The sequence below is a fragment of the Panthera leo genome, chromosome C2 (genome assembly GCF_018350215.1).
Source record: "Panthera leo isolate Ple1 chromosome C2, P.leo_Ple1_pat1.1, whole genome shotgun sequence".
Taxonomy (NCBI): Eukaryota; Metazoa; Chordata; class Mammalia; order Carnivora; family Felidae; genus Panthera; species Panthera leo.
This window is the reverse complement of record NC_056687.1, coordinates 39,540,941-39,556,554: the sequence shown is the minus strand read 5'-3', so window position 1 is coordinate 39,556,554 and position 15,614 is coordinate 39,540,941. Positions and strand designations below refer to the sequence as shown.

General features: G+C 36.2%; 1 protein-coding gene across 1 annotated transcript in view; it reads left to right on the top strand.

The window, feature by feature from the left end:
* The first annotated feature begins 1,640 nt into the window (after positions 1-1,640).
* VGLL3 (vestigial like family member 3) overlaps positions 1,641-15,614 on the top strand; it is an 89,451-nt gene continuing 75,477 nt past the window's right edge. The window contains exon 1 of the mRNA XM_042954699.1: positions 1,641-1,702. The gene's annotated coding sequence lies outside the window, so the exon portion shown is untranslated. The remainder of the gene's footprint in view (positions 1,703-15,614) is intronic.

The following is a 15,614-nucleotide window of genomic DNA, read 5'->3' as shown; positions in this document are numbered from 1 at the left end:
CCCAACTTGCCCAAACTCCAGTGTGTGAACAGGAAGGATTGTGAACACTGCAAATTAGTGCACATGTGACCAGATTCTCATTAAATGCTTGTTGACTGAGTTACTAGCTCCAGTAAGAACTGGTACTGGAAGTGTGGTCTGGGAAAGGACTGGGGGAGGGGAGGGTGGTAAGAGAGCAAATACAGGCAGCCATTGGAAAGTATGCTGCTTAGAGCCGAAGGAAACCTCAGATCCAAATGATCCTGGATTTATAGTCTAAGTGGGAGGAAGAACAGAAGAGCGTTGTGAGTTACTATAATCCTCCTCCTCCACAGTTTTGCTCTTCATGATTTCAGTTTCCCGCAGTCAAGCAGATTGCAGAAGCAGAGATCCTCCTTCTGAGCGTTGTCAGAAGGTCAGCAGTAGCCTAATGTTGTATCTCAATACCTGTGTCATCCACTTGATTCCACCTCATCATGCAAGCATTTTATCATCCCTCATGATCCCAAGAAGAAGAAGGCTGAATATAGTATAATAAAATATTCTGAGAGAGAGAGAGAAAGAAAGACAGAGAGAGAGAGAGAGAGAGAGAGAGAAGCTACATTTACATAACTTCTATTACAGTTAGTGCTATAATTACTCTATTTTATTATTATTGTTGTTAATCTCTTACTGTGCCTATTTTATAAATTAAATTTTACCATAGATGTGTATGAATAGGAAAAAAAAAACATAGAATATACAGGATTCAGTCCTATCCACTTTTTCAGGTATTCACTGGGAGGCTTGGAATGCATCCCCCGCAGGTAAGGGGCGACCAATGTATTTTTTTTTCAAGAGGAATTTCGTATTGCAAAACCGGACCACAATCGGCACTAAAAGAAAATAACTGACCTGAGCATCAAGAGAACTGGATTTTAACAATTCTGAAACATGTGATATAATCTGGAGTAAAATTCTTCACCAGTGCTGTATCTGGCTCATACTTTGTACACTTGGGCATGTAGGTCAGGTTCTCTGGAATAACATCTCCAGATCCCTCAGGACCATGTTGATATTGGTCCCTTTGAGGATAAATAGCTGACACTGCACTTTTCTTGGCATCAAATTCTCCATATTTAAGTTTTTTTAACGTCTATTTATTTTTGAGACAGAGACAGAGCATGAACGGGGGAGGGGCAGAGAGAGAGGGAGACACAGAATCGGAAGCAGGCTCCAGGCTCTGAGCCATCAGCCCAGAGCCCGACGTGGGGCTCAAACTCACAGACCGTGAGATTGTGACCTGAGCCGAAGTCGGACGCTTAACCGACTGAGCCACCCAGGCGCCCCAAATTCTCCATATTTAAAATGAAAAGGATGAAGCTGATGTGTTCTAAAGTTGTTCACAAACTGTTGGGAAACTGAATAACTATAAATTAATCCTGATATCCTATTTAATCAATTTACCAGAGAATGTGTTCTTCCAGTCATTTATTTCATAAATATTCATCAAGCAACTATTGTGCGCCAGACATGTAAGTGGGCAGTGGGAAATATCCATGGGCCAAAAACAAAGAGTTCCTCTCATTTGTTGTAAAAATCAAAACCTTACATTCTAACATGTTTTAGTAAGACTCTGAGAATTTTAGCAAACGTGTGTAACATCCCTGTTTTCCTGCTTCAGGCAGCCAGACTCCAGACATTGTCCCTACCCTGAAGAGTGACTTTATTGCTTTTGGGCCAGGTAACCAGGAACAATAAAGTTTGTAATAATTTAGAAGTATGGACCTGTTAAAACAATGTATACACTTTTCCTAAAGAAATTCTGGACTAGAATGAGCTGACATCCTTTAGGCTTCTTACCTATAATTCTTCAGTATGTTGCTATGGATTTTGCTAGTTAACTTATTGGGGAGGGAGAGGTGGGGGCAGAATGTGTTTCTTCACGTAAGTTGTAAAAGTCCTTTATGGGACTAATTTCAATGTAGCTGTTGCATCCCAGCTGGGACTTACCTCTATTTTAAAAGGAAATGACAGTTTCTCTCTTTAGTAGCAAAACATAGATATCCAGGTACTGCCACACTGGCAAATACTTCTAGAATAAAATGATAGCATATTAGTGCAAAAATGTAGAATATTTGAGGAGATATGTATGGTGACAACAAATATATATGTTGTTTTATTCCTTAACTCTTTCCTTCAAGATTAGCCGACATAATTTTAGTAATCATTTGGGTTTAGGAGGGATTTTACCACAGCCACAGGTTTCTGGGTTTGTCTTGCATCCCAAAAATTGCCTTTGCTCTGCTATCCTCATTTAGCGTGACCCAGGAGGGAATTCAAAGTTCTGCTTATTACTTTTTTGGCTCATCACAGAACTTCATAGGGATAGCAAAATTCCTGAGCCAGGAATCCCAATCTACTGAAGAGCTCAACTCCAGGAGGGGTGTGGTATTCCGTGTTTTAAGTCTCTATAGTCCACAAGTGAAATGGTCAACACTGTGAGGCAAAAACCAAGTGTGGTTATATGCTGATGCCTTTTCCATGGTGTGATCTTGTCAAACTCATCCCCAGCCTCTAGAAAAGTGTTTTTTTTTTAATATATGAAATTTATTGTCAAATTGGTTTCCATACAACACCCAGTGCTCATCCCAAAAGGTGCCCTCCTCAATACCCATCACCCACCCTCCACTCCCTCCCACCCCCCATCAACCCTCAGTTTGTTCTCAGTTTTTAACAGTCTCTTATGCTTTGGCTCTCTCCCACTCTAACCTCTTTTTTTTTTTTTTTCCTTCCCCTCCCCCATGGGTTTCTGTTAAGTTTCTCAGGATCCACATAAGAGTGAAACCATATGGTATCTGTCTTTCTCTGTATGGCTTATTTCACTTAGCATCACATTCTCCAGTTCCATCCACGTTGCTACAAAAGGCCATATTTCATTCTTTCTCATTGCCACGTAGTATTCCATTGTATATATAAACCACAATTTCTTTATCCATTCATCAGTTGATGGACATTTAGGCTCTTTCCATAATTTGGCTATTGTTGAGAGTGCTGCTATAAACATTGGGGTACAAGTGCCCCTATGCATCAGTACTGCTGTATCCGTTGGGTAAATTCCTAGCAGTGCTATTGCTGGGTCATAGGGTAGGTCTATTTTTAATTTTCTGAGGAACCTCCACACTGCTTTCCAGAGCGGCTGTACCAGGTTGCATTCCCACCAACAGTGCAAGAGGGTTCCCGTTTCTCCACATCCTCTCCAGCATCTATAGTCTCCTGATTTGTTCATTTTGGCCACTCTGACTGGCGTGAGGTGATATCTGAGTGTGGTTTTGATTTGTATTTCCCTGATAAGGAGCGACGTTGAACATCTTTTCATGTGCCTGTTGGCCATCCGGATGTCTTCTTTAGAGAAGTGTCTATTCATGTTTTCTGCCCGTTTCTTCACTGGGTTATTTGTTTTTCGGGTGTGGAGTTTGGTGAGCTCTTTATAGATTTTGGATACTAGCCCTTTGTCCGATATGTCATTTGCAAATATCTTTTCCCATTCCGTTGGTTGCCTTTTAGTCTTGTTGACTGTTCCCTTTGCTGTGCAGAAGCTTTTATCTTCATAAGGTCCCAGTAATTCACTTTTGCTTTTAATTCTCTTGCCTTTGGGGATGTGTCGAGTAAGAGATTGCTACAGCTGAGGTCAGAGAGATCTTTTCCTGCTTTCTCCTCTAAGGTTTTGATGGTTTCCTGTCTCACATTCAGGTCCTTTATCCATTTTGAGTTTATTTTTGTGAATGGTGTGAGAAAGTGGTCTAGTTTCAACCTTCTGCGTGTTGCTGTCCAGTTCTCCCAGCACCATTTGTTAAAGAGACTGTCTTAGAAAAGTGGTTTTAAGAGGAGGAAGAGACTGTGTTTGTGTTCATGTGCTGAGTGTTTGGAGATGTAGTTGAGGAGCATTTAGTAAAGTGGTAGGAAATTGAAGAAAGGAAAAGAAATCTGGACAATATGGGTCTTACAACATCTTACACAAAATAAACTCTAATTATCAGATTTTCATTACCGTCAGTAGAATGAACATATCTTAAGTGAATCAAATCCTGAAAGATGGTGAAAGTAAAGAATACTGAAAAGAATGAATGACTTTTCATCAGAGCTATGTAAGGATTTTTCTTTGTAGTAGTCTAGGATCTTAGGCCATAGCATTTGATTTATTAACATTATAAAAAATCAATCAAAACATTTTCTTAAAAGAGCCAAACCACAAAATCTTGGGTAAGTGTAAGGGTAAAAGTAGAGAGTGTATCTTGGAATAGTAATAATGATTACAATGGTTTATAAAACTTATTCAAGATATTGTATATTATGTAAAGTTCTTTATTCAGTCATTGATCCATTGTATTCATCTTCAGTCATTGACTCAGCAAACATTATACAAACCTCCTCTGTTTAAGGCATGGTGGGCACTGGAACTATAGAATAAACAAAACAAAATGGCTTTCTGGAACCCATAGTTCTGGAACTAAATGTCATATTCCATTTATCTCTCATACAAATCTATGAAGCAGATAATTATCGATACCTAAATTTGTAAACATGGAATCAGAGGCTTCTAGAATGGAGGTAATTCTCCAAGGATACCAGCTGGTTGGCTGACTACTAGGAGTTTGAACTCAATTTGTTAAATCACAAATCTGTTCTTAATGGTCTCAGGGCTTTTTAAACCTTGGTATATGATTAAGGAGCATGATTCAGATTTCAGTATGAAAATAGGACTGCTTTATTATTAGTTAGCATGAATAAAAGTGGAGATCCGAAGTGTTTTGGATAAGTATTATAAATCAAAAACTAATAGCATCTTCATTCTCTGCTAACACAGAGTCTAGTTAGAAAAAGCAAAAGTTGTATAACTAATGGCAAGAGAGGATGTAATTTATTGATAAGCAACTAAAAGATTTTCCCATAGAAAATGTATTTTTCAAATTTGGCATTATAAAACTTTCTGAATAAAATTAAAAAATATCAGCCATCTTTTGATTTTTCAATCTATTCAAATGACTGGTCTCTCAAATTAGAAACATATGGATGCCTGAAGTTTTAAAATATTTATTTGGATTGTTTTGACATTTGTCTAACTTTCTGATGATAGCTTTAAAGTTGGAAAATATATTTTAAAAATTTCTCTAATATTAAAAAACATTACCATATAACTCATGAAATTGTGAAAATGTATTACAGCAGAGAAGGGAAAAATTAGCCACATTTCATGGAAAGAGGAGTGACTTGGAAAATAATATATACAAACACTGCATTTTTAGTAAAATTAAGTCCATGTGCAACACTGTTTTCCAAAATATAGAAACTAAACCATCTTTTCTGACTATAAATTAAATGCAGAAGAGGAAAATAGTTCCCATTCTACCCCATTTCTCTTTATGGTTTACATAAAACTAATTTTGAAGTCTTTTTATTTTATTGTAATTGCTTACTGACATTAAATAGAAGCACATTTTAATGCTTCAAATGTTGTTGATAGTTTTAAAATAACTCTTATATAGTACATATTAATGTAATAGATTTTTGGAAACCATAACTTTTATGACCAGGCTTTAGACTTGTATTCAAGTGTGTATCTTCTATTAAATAAAATAGAATCATGAAATGTGAGGGTTGAACTTCAGAAAGACTATACTTGGTATACTGTGGTACAACTCCGAAGTCTGAGAAAAAAGTTTTTCACTCCTGTTACTTATCCAATATAGGCCATCATAGTGCACAGTTTTATTTCAACCCCTGCTTTTAGTCATTACAAGGAAGGGATGGAGAAGAAAGAAGCAGGCAGTGCAGGGTCTCACTTTGGTAAGGAGCATGTGTCATTTCCATGAAAGTCACTTGACCATGCCATACTTCAGCCCAACATAGGTCTGATAGGTGAAGGATGAGAATATTCACTGAATATGAACAGCCCTAATGACGCTAGTAGCTACCATAGAAAGACTCTTTGAGATCATCTAGTTTATACCCATTTTACAGATGTAGAAACTTATTCCTAGCAAAATGAAGAAATCTGCTCAAAATCGTAACCTAATTAATTAAAAACTGGTTATAAACAAATTTCTTGTGTTCCATTCTAAAAAACATATGTATCAAATAGCTTCTATGTGCAGCTTTGAGCAAGGATTTTGGAATTAAAGAAAGTAAGAATGTGTTATTGAAACCATTTTCACAGAAGAAGTAACTTCAGAATCACATCTTAGAGAAAAAGTGAAGTTTCAGAAGGTAAAGAGGAGAGAAAAAGACCCTTTACATGGGCTTAGAGAATTAGAAGAGAAGCATGAAAGCATTGTGTTTTCATTGAGCTACAGATAGGTTAGTATGGATGGATCATAAGGTACAAATGAGAATCTGATCAACCAGAAAATAAGAAGGAACCTGATGTGAGAGAAATACGAAGGAGTTGGAATGTATGCAGTGATCTACTAGGAGGGAGGAGGGTCTTCTGACTTCTGACTTCTGAACATTATTTCCAAACTTCATTTTGCTACTGGTACAGCATATAAGTTAATGACCCCATTCTTCCCAAGGGAGAAGTCTCTTTCAAGGGCTGTGTTTTGGGGTCATCTGCCTGTGTTTGAGATGAGAGAGGTGGGGTTAAATTACAATCTTCCACAATTAGATTTTCCGGTGTTTCATAGCCTGGAAGAATTAATAAATGCTTCAGGTCAACAAAGATCAATCCAAATTCCCAGTCCCCAAGTAGGATTCAGCAGCACAGGAATAGACATCCTCGAGATTATGCTACAGGCTTTGCAGGCTCTACTGCATTCCAGAGCCAGAGGAAATGCTTACATGCACTTAATGTGTGCTTAGGAGGTTTCTCTCTCCCAACAGGGCAGCCAGTGCTTGATGACAAATGGGGAGTTGGGTTTGATTTTCCTCAGCAGCGACTGACCCCAGTTGGATTAGAGAATGTAGTAGCACACTGAAAGGAAACCCTCTCCATTTTACCTTGTATGCCTGGAGAGATGTCATTGATTTTCTTGACCAACAAGGGAAATAAGTACACAGAAAAATATTAAGTCAGAGAAGCAGGAAAATTGGTTTAAAGGATAGCATGAGTGAATCTAACTCTGTACAAATCAATATTTAGAAAAGTATTGCCCATGTCTTTGTTTTCTTTCATACCTGCAACTTTCCTTATGGTAGGCAATTTTATGCATTTGATGATAAACTACTAATAAGCATGGTTGAAAACTTAAAAAAAAAAAAAAAGAAGAAGAAAACTTTCTGCAGAAGTCAAAACACCCCAGACTAAAACAAACTTTAGCTCTGACCACATGCGGAGTATGTTGCTTAGAAACCCAAAGCAGAGAGTTCGCCCAGCAACTGTAGATTCTACAAACTGCCCCTGTCTAGAAACTGACATTGGTGACTATAGCTTAAAGAAGTATGGAAATATAAGTCATCTGTAAAAGATAAAAACAGGAACATAAATAGGCCTAAACATTTTAGCTTTCTTGTGATGTTTAAGAAATATAAAACCTGAAACCCTGATTTTTATTGTTTGGGTTTCAGATCAAAATCCATGCTGGTTATGAGGGTGATATCCCATGAGCTATGGCTTCCTGCTTCTCTGGTCAAAAACTGTTCACCCATGATGTTAATTTATAGTCAAGTTGTTGCTATGCTTAAATATTTTCGGTTTAAAACAATCTGACAATCCTATATGTATTAAATGTCCCTGTTCTTTCCCATTAGGAATAACTACCATAGATGTAATAATTCCAGATTATGGATTATGTAGCTAGTAATCTCTTAACTAGATTATTGCTCTAGTTGTCTTCCTGTTTGTATTCTGCTCAATCCTCATATAGTTCACACTAACAGCAGAGAAGAATTTTTTAAAAAGTTTTTAAGTTTATTTTTGAGAGAGAGAGAGAGAGAGAGCAAGGAGGGGCAGAGAGAGAGGGAGACACAGAATCTGAAGCAGGCTTCAGGCTCCAAGCTGTCAGCACAGAGCCTGACGTGAGGCTTGAACTCACCAACTGTGAGATCATGACCTGAGCCGAAGTCGGATGCTCAGCCTACTGAACCACCCAGGTGCCCCGCAGAGAAGAATTTCTAAAAAGTAAATCTGATCTTGTCACAGGGCTACATGAAAACCACTGCTGGTTCACCACTAAAAACAATGGAATCTAAACTCTTTAGTATGATATACAACAATGCCACTACTGTTTCCTAATAATCCATTCTATTTTTTTTTTTTTTTCTGTCCCCTGAACATGCAGTGCTCTTTAATACCTTCATGGGTTTATCCCAGTTGTTCCATAGCCCTGGAATGTTCATTTGCCTCCTCTCAATCTGATGAGCATCTATTCACACTTGAAAACCTGGCAAAAACATTCTTTGGGGAAACCTTCCTGATTTCCCCCAGAGAAGTCACTATTATGATAAACTCAAAGCCCTGGATCTAGCCCAAATGAAGAATTTAGTAACATTTTGTTGAGTTATGAATTAGAGTTCTTTTCCATTACACATTTGGCTTTCCTATAAAAGTAATCTTCTGCTCATAACTTCAACTTCATTACATCTGAGTTACAGTCCTAAAGCAGTAGTATTCAAAGAAACTTAATGATAGCACTATATAAAATCATATCTGTTCATTAACTCGCGTTTAAGTTTTGGAGCTCTGATCTTCCTAAAGAAGTTACATAATACTCCCCCCCCCCCACCACCAATTGGTGAAAACAGTAGATTTCAGAATATACATTTTTCCTTCAAGGAGAATTCTGTTTTAATCCAGGCATAATATAGATAACTACAATTTTCCACAATTTTATATGAGAGGCTAATCAAATAAACACACATGGGAAATTCATTTTTAGTTAAAAATATGACAGACCAAATGATTATCTAGTAATTTTTATTTTATTTGAAGTAGCAATGCTAGGTTTTTAGATTTTTTTTTTTTTTTTTGATTCATCCTCATTCCCCATTCAGTCTAATGCACATTGATAGGACCAACTAAACCTTCTTTAAAGAATTGTATAAATGAAAATAATGGTTACTTAGTTAATATGTATCTTCTTTAGAATGCAAAATGCATGAAAATAGGAACCTGGATCCTTAGGGTTTGCCCAAAGTTTGAACTGTAGTACTTTTTTAACAAATATTTATCAAAGGAATGAATTTAAGAATTGAATGCTTCGTACACATATTAGTGTTTTCCATTTTTCCAAGTATTCAGCACAGAGTTTTTGTATAAGGGGTCCTATGGGTATTTATTTTAATTAAAAAACGATATAACTTAACAATGACCAGTGCCACCCTCTCAAACACTATTTTCCTACAAGAGAGTTTCAAGCACTAATTATTTGTTAACAACATTTATAGTGGAGAATATACCAACATGGAGATATTGTTGCAATTACCATAAGCAGCTACTTGTGGATCCATAATCAGTTTTGGAGATCGTGAAGACTTCCAAAGTTTATTTTGTGGCAAAATATCTGCTGCTTCAAGCACTGACACAATTTTAAAGATGCAGACATAGGAAACTCTACCTAATGAGAATGCAAATATGCGCTTTTACAAGTCTCCCTGGTGTGGAGATACATGGATGTCTCCCATGTGTACACACTACTACTACTACTACTACTGCTAGGAAGGGAAAATTAGTTTTTGTGTCCTAAGAAAATGATGCATTATGCACAATGAGGTCTGAGGACAGAGAAAGTGAGAAAGACAGAGAGACAGAGAGAGAGAGAGAGAGAGAGAGAGAGAGAGAGAGAGACTGTTTTGATCTGAGTAATTTATCCCAGGTCTGATGCAATTTCTATTGAGATATGAATGAATAGACAATATTCCCATCAGGTTGAAAAAAAAATGGCAGGCAGGCTGGTGTGGCATTCAACCAGGAAGAAAGAGAATTAATATATTTCTCACTGGGGAGCACTGAAGTTCTACCATACTTTGCAGAACCCAATGATAATGGTATGAACAAAATGAAAATATTTGCTCCAAATCTCTATTCTAAACCAGGAGAGAATTTTATACTAGGAGAGTATACTTTTGATAATTTAAGCAAATGAATACATTTATTTTACTTTTTGAAGGCTGTACTCAAGGACAAGTCCAGTCCAGTTAGAGTACTGACATGTGGGGGATGGGTAGAAGTGAGCAAAGTTGGCAATATGTGCTGCTCTGTGTTTTTCACTGATATTGCCAAATTTAATAGCTTTCCTTTGGTGCATTTTGAAATCTAAAAAGAATACCAGTTTATTGGTAGGAAAATTGAGAGGAGAGATTTGAGTGTAGTCTAATAGACACAAACTGGGACTTTTGTTTTGTTTACGAAGTACGTTATTCACATTTTGCTGCCGTGAAATGATAAAAACAATGATTGGTTAACATTTTGACTCCTTACTCTTTACCTATGATCTTCATGCATTATCCACTTAATATTTGCAACAACCCTAAGAGGTTGGTGCTACTATTATTGTGGTTTTTCAAGTGAATACATTGAAAGAGAGAATGATTAAATACTTAGCTCTAGTCACACAGCTAATAAATAGATCTGGGATTTAAACTCAAGTCTGTCTGACTCAAAAGCCTGTATACTGTCTTTGTATTATTGTCACCACATCAGAGAAAGAGGCAGCTTATCCCTGGGTGTGCTGAGTGAACAAGATCTCATGGGAGTGGTGTGAAGAGGGTCAGAAAGAATGAGGGAGCTAAGTTAAATAAACCAGGGAGAGAACATGTATAGGCTCGGTGTGGGACATAGCCATTTTAAATCTGTGTCTAAGACCCACAGCTTGGCGAAAGTTATCTAGTGATGAAGGAACAGAGATTTACTTTGTATGAAACCTGAGGAGTCTCATTTTCTTGAAAGAATATGGTAAAAAAGGATGATTGAATGCACAACACCTTTAAGGATCAACATTCTTGATATATGATATTCTTTGAAATTTCTTCCTTACCATCTTTGAAGCTAATATTTAAACTCTGCACAAGAATCACTTAATCCATCAATTTGCTCAAGGTGCCTTTTGGATAGAACTCAGGAACTATTTTAAGTTACCTCACAGTTCAATTTAAAGAGAGGGAAATTGGAATTAATACTCACAAAAGAGATACAAAAGTAGAAACATAAAAAAAAAAAACTGGACCCATTTACATAGTATTTACATGATTACACTAGGAAGCACTGGGTGGTCCACTAATATTGAAAGTTACCACTAAAATAAAACAGTGACTATAGTGCAAATCTTTATAAATCTTCAAAGAAAACTTGATTTTGGAGATGTTTTGTCACCAGGAGAGGTATCCATTGCATTGACCTTAGGACATGAAAATTATATCTAGATTTTTCTCTATGTCATAGAAAACTCTTTAAAAGTTAACTCATGGGCAATAATAGACCCAATGTAATAGGTTACAGAGACAGTGATATGTAGCACATTCATGTAAATTCAAAATCCATATAGTGGCTGAAATTTCTTAGGCGATGTCAGAAATTCATTTGCTGTTTCACAAATCTAATTCTGGGTCTTATGTTGGGATCTTTGGATTACCATAGTTATAAAATACTCAGAGTACTCAATGACAAAAGTTTGTTGTCTCTGAAGTTGCCTGGTATATGTTCAATAGCTTAGATAATGTAAGATGATGTGGCATATTATAGTGATTATGAGTGTAGACTTCGAGTTCTTAAATACCTTGAGAGATATATTTATAGGACTTGCCATTTAATAGTTGTGTAACTCTGAGCAAGGTCTTTATTCTGTGCCTTAATTTCTCCATGTGTTCAAAATGAATGTTCATAGGACCTACTCATTTGGTTGTAAAGATGAAATAAAATCATCAATAGACAGCACTTGATGCTCTGTGTGATTAACAATCAGCACTCAATGGAAAACAACAATTATCATTTCAAGGAGTATCATTGTTAGGGTTGCCAGACTAAGCAAATAAAAATCCTGAGCTTTAGATAAACCACAGATTACTTTTAGTATAATTCTGCCCTCTACAATATTGGGGACATACGATAAAAAAAATTATTCATGATTGAAATTTTATCTGGCAACCTTAATCATGGTGCTGATGATAGTAGGCGTTCAGTGGTTTTATTTAAACAGTTTTGTTTGAATATGTAAATGAACTGGACTAAAATTTTTGGAAGTGGCTGCATCTTGATAGTAATTTTGCTACATCGACTAACCTTCAATCTAATAGTATTCATATTTGAGAGTAACCAGAGATTATTCATTTATTCAACTAACAGCATAGAACTCACTAAGTGTCTGTGTCTGTTGGTACAGTGACGAGACATGCAAACAAGAAGAAATGCCAATACAGAGTGATACAGATCTAAATTACAAATTAATGCAAGACTACAAATCAGTATAGTAGAGATACTGAGTGAAGACTCCACATACCATGGGCTGCTGGACTTTGAGGAACATCCAGCAAAAAATATACAAATTTTGTTCCATGGGTGATATGAGTCTACAGTGCTGGAGCCCAAACAGGTAGATGATGTAATAATCACACAAATAAATGCAAAATTTTAAGTGTGGTAAGTAGGTTGAGGCGGGGTAGGTAAGCATATATTAAGAAGTTCGGACTTCCTTGGAGAAGTCAGGGAAGGCTTCTCTGAAAAAGTAATAACAGGGCTGAGATCTGAAGGATAGGAAGGAGTTAACTAGAAAAGGGAGATGAAAGAATAACATTCTAGGCAGAGAGAATAGCAAGCCCAAAGATCCCACAGTGGGAGGGAGCACCATGTTTAGTGGAACAAAAAAGAGAACCCAAACAGCCAGAATGCTAGAGAGGGAAGGGCAGAGGCTGAAAGGTAGGGAGGGACAATCCCTCTAGTTCTAAAGATTTCAGTATTTATCCTAACTGCCAGTGAAATAATTTTAAGTAGGGTAGAGAGAAGGGAAGATAAATATGTGCTTTTAAAGTTCCTTTTGGCTGTTTTGTGGAGCATGGCTTAGAGGATCTAATGGTAACTGAGTGGAATTAGTAGAAAGTTTTTCTACAATAATGGAATTTAAGATGTCCTGGAGAATTTTGAATGATGGGGAAAAAATAGGGCACAAAGTAGATAGAAATAATCTGCTGTAAATCCTGGAGCAAGGGATATACCTATATGATTGGAAGAGAGATTCATTCAGTAGAGTATCAGAAGATGTTTGTAATGGTAAAAGTGACAGAGGAGGGAGTTCAAGAGCCAACAAAAAGTACCTTGTAAGCAAAGGTGAGATGGTCAGATTAACCCTACAATTAGTGAGTAGTCACTGGAGGTTTTTAGACAAAACATAATATTAGGAGAGTTTTATTGTTTTTTTTTAAGGTTCATATAATTATCATGAATACATCATCTAGGTTAGGAGATTATAAATTCAAAACTGTGAGACTAGTTGAACATCTGCTATAGCACATTAGTATGAAGATGTAAATTGGCGATTTAAAGACTCGGTTTTGGAGGGAATGGCAGCAGGAAGACAACACAATCAAAATAATAATGACGAAGTAAAAAAGTTGGAACTGAAAGTCAGTCCTGTATCAAGCTCAAGGGAGTGAAGACAGAAGTTCAAGGAAATAGATTTCAAATGTTAGATGAAGTTAAGCAAGGTAGAAAGAAGCAGTTTCTGAGGTTTAGCAGTCAGTTTGTCGTAGCTTATGCTGAGGTAACAAACTCAAAACTTCCATTTCATACAACAGCAAATGTTCATTTCTCACTCAGGTAGACTGTGGGTTGACTGTGACTCTGCTTCATGTGTCTTCTTTCTAGATCTCGGCTGAAGGGGCAGCCCTATTGGGGACATGCATTTTTCATGGTGGAGGGAAAAACATGAAGAAGAATCATGAATTGTTCCTCAAAGCTTTTATTCAGAAGCTGTACAAGTACTTCTGCTCACATTTTATTGAAGAACCCTGATATCAAAGGGAGAAAAATATAATCTTCTTATAGGGAGAGGCAGTAAATAAATATCTATTGACAATGATCCTCAAGGATGGAAACAATCCAAATGTGTATCAACTGGTGAATGGAAGAACATATTGTGGTACATCCATACAATAAAATAATAGGAATAAAAAAATCAGTGAACTACTAATGTTACATGCAACAACATGGATGAATATCAAAGACATTATACTAAGAAGCCAGATTTGAATGGTTACATACCATATTATTTCATTTATAAGACATTCTGCGAAGGACAAAACTTAGAAAACAAAGTGGTGGTTGGTAGAGACTGGTGGTGGGAGGGGGCACTGACCACAAATGCAAATCCGGGAATTTGGGAAGGATGACAGGAATATTCTCTATATTAAGTGTGATGGTGGTTACATAGCTGTATATGTTTCTCAAACATATCCCTAAAAAGAAAAAGTGTATGTACATAAATCATGCCTTAATAAATTATAACCTCATACTTAAATTACTTAATACACACACTTAAAAAACTAATTGATACATAAAAATATGTAACCAAATTAATAGACTAGGCATATTAAGTATTCATTTATATATAGTCTTTGGGGGGATAGTAATTCATAAATGTAGATACAACTTCTGATAATTACAATTATATATTAAATTTTACAAATAACAAATTTTATTTTTATTTTAAGGAGATAACCCTCAGAATATAATGCCTATCTTGGAGTTTATGGCTTGCATGTTTTACAAGAGAAGTAGGCCTCAGTAAATAACTATAAAATGTTTTTAAGTCATTCCCATTCCCTAAGAAATACTGCATAATCTAAATAAGGAATGTACATTTTAATGGGCATGATATTTTAATTTGTTAGTTGCACAAAACTGTGTATTGGCAGTTATAAATTATGTAAACATGTGCAAATTCAACTGACATGCATTATTCAAGAATGAATAATAATCCAGAAAGATGAGTATAGAAAAAAGAATGAAATACAAGCTCTCTTCTCTTCTCTGTCTCTCTCTGTTTCTCTCTTTTTCTCCAAGATAGCATAGTAAGTACAGAAAAAGAAGGTAATGATTATTTCATTATTTCCACTAATGATCCAGTAAATAGTAAAAAAAAATAAGCTAAAATAGCATGGGGGGAAATAATTTAAATTGTCTCTAAAATAGTCTTGCATGATTAAATAATTTAGCTGAAGAACTGGTGAATTAAGAGAAATATCCAGATTAATTTTTAACTAAATATTTTAAAACAAAGCCAAACCAAATCACATTGATTGCTTATGGGTATTTTCTGGGAGGGTGATGGGAGGTTAAACTTACCAAGGACTAATATGTGTTATACACTTCCACATTCTCATCTACTAAAGATCTTCTTTTACATAAATAGCTTATTGTTAATCACTTTTGTTAATCTCTCCTTGTGAACCCCAAGATACCAGAGTAAAACTTCAGCTCTGTCCTCTTGATTGCTAAAGACTGTAGACAGTCAGAGGGGATACATTTTATGCTCTGGCTTCCCTATCTGGTGTCTATAATCTTGTGTAAAAGATTTTGGTGGGAAGAGTCTTGTTCTGTTTGAAAACTGAATCTAAATTAGATTTGCTATTAGTGCAGCATCATGACACTGCCTGTCTATTCAACATTCCTTAAGTAGGGTTAATAAGAAACAATTGCCAGCTACTTCTCACCTAATAGTGTGTACCTTACA